Source organism: Camarhynchus parvulus, chromosome 12 (genome assembly GCF_901933205.1).
Source record: "Camarhynchus parvulus chromosome 12, STF_HiC, whole genome shotgun sequence".
NCBI classification, from domain to species: Eukaryota; Metazoa; Chordata; class Aves; order Passeriformes; family Thraupidae; genus Camarhynchus; species Camarhynchus parvulus.
The window spans coordinates 12,505,626-12,512,013 of NC_044582.1; positions in this window are offsets into that span (position 1 = coordinate 12,505,626).

Sequence of the window (6,388 nt, forward strand, 5' to 3'; positions counted from 1 at the left end):
GCTGTTACACATTTTGTCAGCCCTTTGTGACACTGCACAGCAACAGGTCCCTTGAGACATTTGTCTGCAAAGCTACCCTAGATACGTCCCTTTTACAATGTGTACACCTGTCTTCTAGGATTAAGCATTTGAGAATCCAATAGTGGCTGCTCTTCCTACATGCACTTGATCCTGAGAAATATCGTGACCCTCATTTTCTGTACAAAAGCAAACACAGTAGGACCAATTCCCTTACCTAGTAGAAGTGAAGTTTTTTGCTATCACAGGGTCACTTACTTTCTTAATGATCACTTTTCCCTTCCTGGCATGTTTTACTGTCATTAATTGTTAAGGAGACCATATCATTAGTAAAAGCAAAGACCATCAGACGTATATATGAACAATTTCACTGCCATTTGCAGATGGAAATCCATCCAAATCAAGGAATGCTGTGTGAGATGATGTGCCCATCACACCCTCATGAAAATACACTCCTTTTATGTGAGTTGTCTCTTGTTGACTCATCTTTTTATAAAAGATTCAAAAACATTTCCTCTTTTAAGGTCGACAAGAAAAGATAAAAATTTAAGACAGTTTTGTTGTGCCAAGCACATGCTCATGATACTGTGAAAACACTGTACTGAAATATATGCTGAGAAAGCAGACACTTCAGTAAAGCAGCACATCAGAAAATCTGCTTAAATATGTCACAAAGTTTTAAAACCAACAGAAAAACACCACCAACAATCCTGAATGTTATTCAACACTGTTGAAAACAAACTGCAAATTCTAATCTCTTTGAATAGCTCTAGCCATAATTCTCCACTTCTACCTCTGCAACCCCTGTCTTTAACCAGAGATTATGTATTAAGTAAATACTTCCAGCTGCTAAAATATGTGAGAGACACACAAAGAGGTGGGCTACTGCTACATCAGAAGCCTTGGCTTACCAAGAAAACAGCTTTAATATTCTATTATTAACAGGGAAATGTAATACATAAGCAGAAAGTGAAGTGTGTTTGTAGATAATCTGCTTCTAACATTCAGCTGAGCATGAAATCTCTTGAAGAAAAGCCTGATGGAGATCCCTGGAAAATATTCCTTTAGCTCACTGCTGCTTCTTTGTTTGATGGGGCAGTTCACTTTGTTCCTTTACACTGAGTTACTGTATACTAACACAGAAAGTATTTTTCCTTCCTCTAATCATAAGAGGAGCACAAGCTCTTAATATCTTGACTTTGCCAATTTCAAAGTTTCAGTAAGTCAGGTCTTTATAAAAGGTGTTTTACCTGCAAAATGATACATGAGAATCTCTCTTCCTCTGTGATGTATGGTAATTGTATTTATTTTTCAATTAATTCTGTGGTTTCCAATATGAAACTGTCTTAAAATGTATTAAAGTACAAGCCTTAGATCTGTGATGTTACATAGTATATATTTTCAATCAAACTTTCTATTATCTTTTGCCTCAGTATTTGTTGTGTATCCAAGAAGTAGGAATATAGAAGTTCTGAAGAAGTAAAAATGGTATAAGGAAATGAAAATCTGCAGTTTTGTCATAAAACAAGGTGATTCTTCTCATTGTCTCTTTCTGCTGGGTTGTGCAATTTAAAGTGTGTGTTTACTTCTTTTCTTTTGTGTGAATCCAAAACCTTCTGTGAGATCTCAGTGTGTGGCTGCCAGAAAATCAGCAAACTATCATAGGATTTTTTTTAAAGAAGTTTTCACTCCTTCCTTTAGCATTCAGTTCTAAAACTATCTTTTGTTGGTTTTATTTAGGTGGGATACAGAGATTGTAATGTGTGGGATTAGCACTGTTCTAAGGAGGCTTGGCCTTGGGCGTTCATGCACAGTTTCACTCTCATGACAACTTCTTTATTACTGATGCAGGCTTACTCTCACTAAGTATTTTCTTCAAGCCACAATGTATTGTCCATGGTCAACACATCAGCTACTTAAGACCAACTGGCTGTCCCTTCTAAATTGCTTTTAGTCATTTTTCCTCAAAAACCAGGAACAATATTCATGTATCTGGCAGAGATCATGTATCTCCTTCTGAGAAGCCAGTCATTAATTCCTCTCTGGTAGCTTGTCACCACCAGATGTCTGCTGAGATTACACCCTGTGTATTTCCCATAACTGTACCCACAAGGCATCCACAAGTGACTGAATTTTCAATAATAACACCACACTCTTTTTTGAACTCTCCTCTTCCCTACCTCAGCAGCTGCAGCTCACCACAGAACTGGAGTCACTCTTCGTGTTAAGTGTTGTACCTCTCTGTGGAGTGAAGGACTCTACAAACAGCACAAGAGTGTAAGATTGCTTTTACTTTCAGAATAAGTTTCAACACTCAGGGTTTTAGGAAGTGAGTTTTGCACAGACAGTAATGAGAAATGGTCTACATTCAAAACAGAAAAACATTTCCGGGTTTATACCAACAAGTACAGAGTGTTCTGTTCTCCCATAAGAAGCAGTGGCAGTGAAGCCTACCCCTGCCAATAATGAAGCACATCTAAAGGAGGACTCAAAGCTCTATCTCAGATGAGGAGTGGAGGCACATTTCCCTCCAGAAATCAGCACTCTCTGAACCTGCTCACCAGCTGTAGGTGCAATTAGCTGTGTCCAATTTACATTTGGAGCACAAGGGACCAGCTTTCACAGCAGCATGCTTAAAACAGCAAACACAACAAGCTGGGGTTTGTCAACACAATGCACAGTTTCTCTGTTCAATGGGAAACTTTACAAAATGCATGTGCAAGGTATAATTACAGCATGCCACAAATAAAATTTCAAAAGGATAATTGAAACAACACTCATATCTTGGAAAAATAAGCTGGTTAATTGTTGTAGGTTCACAGACTTGTCACAGCACACAATACAATTAATAAAATATAAACACCAATTTTCAAATCAACACAGCTTGATAATTTGAATTAAAATTTTAAGAACAGAAGAATAAACCCTAAAAAACACCGCACGTCTTTCTTTCATCTGTTTCCTTTTTCATGCCCTCTGTGGCCATTGAGTCTAGGAGGAAACCAGCCAATTTAGTCAGAAAACTTTGCAGCATAGCAGGGAGTTTCATTTGTCATCACATGCAATAGCAGCTGTCTCCATCAAGAATGAAGTTAATCAGTGCAGACTAAATAAATTAGGTAATTCTTTAGATTGTTAACATTGTACTTTTGAATGAAGTCCAATCTTTGTCTTCTGATGCTGGAAAACTTCTCTTTCAAGTAAATCAATTTTGTGGTTTGAAACTAAGGAGCAGTGAAATTCCTTAATGTATTTTTTACCCAAGTGTTTTTGGTAACTGAAGATATTCAGTTTACACAAGGGACACAAAGTGTTAAAATTTTAAAGGCAGAAAAGCAAACAGGTTCATACACAAAGACTTCAGTATTTACTTTACTCTTATGATCGCTTTTTCTAAAAACAACAGTAAATCTTTTCACTTTGTTTCAGGTTTTATTTTAATTCTTTCTGCAATGCTTGAAAAAAAAGATGGTATATGGTGCCTATTTAACTAAAGGAGCAACAAAAACCTTTAGAGCATTTTAATACAAAAAGAACTAAATCTTTATCACAAAAAGAAAAGCCAAACAAAAAACCAAACCAAAACAAAACAAAAAAAAACCCACCAAGCTTTCCTGTACAACAGAAAACTTATTTAACCTTAAAAATCTGCTAGGCAATTTTGTGAGGAACCAGAGCAACTAAAACACATATTACAATAATTAAATAATTAAATGTAAAAGATAAGGTTGAGCATCCCATATGTTACCTACAGAAGTTGTTAAACAATAGATGACAATATTAATGCGGATATTCATATTGTGATACTATCAAAGGCATACATCAAACTGGAGTATATTTTTGCAAAGTCAAGGGAAAATTGCTTTTGTTTTGGCACTTGGTTTGACACGTCATGTCCAAAGAAATTGTAAAACGTTTTCAAGATATACTGCGTATATTAAAGTATTGTGCTTTACTAGGAAGGAAGATGTAAAAGGCAGGAGAGTTGCAGGACAGACACAGCTCTTAAAGCAGCATAGGTAAGCATGGTTACAATCTTTGGTCTTTGGCAACCTAGGCCTAGTCTTACAGACAAGCTCAGGGTAAGAAATATGGTTCATATGGATTTACAGAACTTACCTAAAATTCAAAATTTTTTGCATGAAGGGGTTTCATTTTGAAAGCTTGAAATTATCTTTTTCTTCTGAAGATTTGATACGGTAAATTGATTTAGAGCTCTGTTTTATAGAGAAAAAGGGACTAAATTTCTCTTGTAAGCATCTCACTGGAAGTAACAAAACCAATCACAGGTTTGCTCAAATATATTTTAAATTGCTTGGTGGACTAATGTTGAAGGCTCAGTATAGCTATGGAGAAATGTTGCAAAAATTTCCATATGTCATTTGCACAATGTCATTTAAGGAACTTTTCTTTCTAAATCACATAAACTGATTTAAATCAGTTACTGTTTTTAATCACATTCTGCTGGCCTATCTTGTCCTTTGGATCCATAGATTACCCAAAGGAAATTTACCTTGAAAACAGGATGATAAAGTATTGACAAAAATGCAACTTATCCTTGACAATTCTTGTGCTTGTGAAAAACATTCAGTGGTTGAAACAGCTGTGCCAGCAGCTACTTTAATGCAGTTGCAATCTTGACTAGGCCACAGAAAACTCAGAAAGCTGAAGAGTTTCCACACTCCTGATAGCTTAAATATTTTGTGTTTTTCTTTTTATGCTCTCTTTTGAGTAGGTAAGGGATATTCCGATATTTTTAGATTTATTTTTGTTTGATTTCTCTGGAAAATGTTTTTTTCAGGGGGATAAGGGGGTTTGAAAGTGACTGCAGGTTTCATAAACTGTCTGCACCTACCTCTGTGAGCACCTGTACAGTCAGCAAAGGAGAGGAACAAGTTTTAAACTCTTCTAAAGTACTCTCTTATAGTAATTTTTATTGCAGCATATTCTGACCTTTTAAGTCATAAGGAAGTGATATTATTACAGTACTTTTGGTAAATGGGAGTCATCAAACCAGTGTTCCTCAAGATCATTCAGAACAGTTGCAAGGACAGTTGATCCTGGAGCTGCAGGTGGGGAAGGAGTGCACAGAGCAGCACAGTGTCTCCCTGGTCCTGTGCCATGCTGCCCATGTCAGATAAGGCACTGGGAGCAACTGACAACAGTGATCCTCCCCTTCTGACCTGCCAGGCTGTCTCTGTAAATCTCCTGTCTCTGCTAAGAGGGCAGAGTGAGTCTCCACACTGGAAATGCCAAATACCCAGTGCCAATTCAAACTTTGTGTGACTTCTGCAGGAGGAAGCTTCACATCAGATAGCACAGTTATGATTTGGACATTAAGAAACTTGGGTTTGTTGACATTTCTTAACCAATATAAATCACAAATATGACCTGGAAAATTCTTTATTTGTCAGCTGTAGCCAAACAGTTTTCTCAACCCTGTTCAGAATGTGTCAAAACTACTACTTTAAGCATTACCTGGATGTCCATATGCTTTTTGTTTGCTGACATTGGTTTAGGATCACACTAGTTCAGGTAATATGACTTCTTCTTCATATTTGGGAGTTTTAATAAAGCACATATGACCCTGTATTACATTTCTTTCAATAAGAAACTCAAGGAGTTTTGAATAGGTGTTCATTGACTAACAGAAGACCATGACCAGTTTTCTCTGGCATTAATCTGGGAACATAGTCTGCAAGTAGGAAGGCAGCACTAAAAGCAGGCATGGCCCTGTGCAAAGACTGACAAAAATTCACAGCACTCAGTCTCGCTGTCTCACAGTCTCAGAACAGTCTTGTCACTTCATTCTCAGCTGTACCACTCCTTTGGGGAAAGGAAGGCATTCCAAACTGGGCTTTCAGTAAAGTGCCACTACTGCTGGTTGGAGAGAGGGAGAATCTGAATGGGTCTGGGTTTATTCACAGTAAGTAACTGAAGGCTGCTCCTCTGCTTTCTCCTTCAGCAGTGTTCCATGGCTGTGGCTGCTGTGGGCTCCCTAGCAAGTGTTTAGAAGTGAGCTGAACCAGCTGAGACTAACCTTATAAAAATACAGGCTGCATGAATGAATCAAAAGCTATATTGCTAAATTCCAGGGAAAGACCAAGATATGTGAGGTTTCAAATTAGTCCTTTATATGCCTCCCAACTGGATTCATTATGAAACCGCTTGTCTTCTAGAGCATAATAATTCAATAGAGAAACACAAAGATTGTAAATTGTTTTGCTTTCATACCTTTTTTTTTTTTTAAATATTAGAGTACTGCAAAACTGTATTCCTATCACAAGAAACTTCTAAGCAAAGCAGAATTAGCATGAGAGGCAAATAGAGCAATACAGAGAAAAATGGTGCTACTCAAGAAACAGACAGT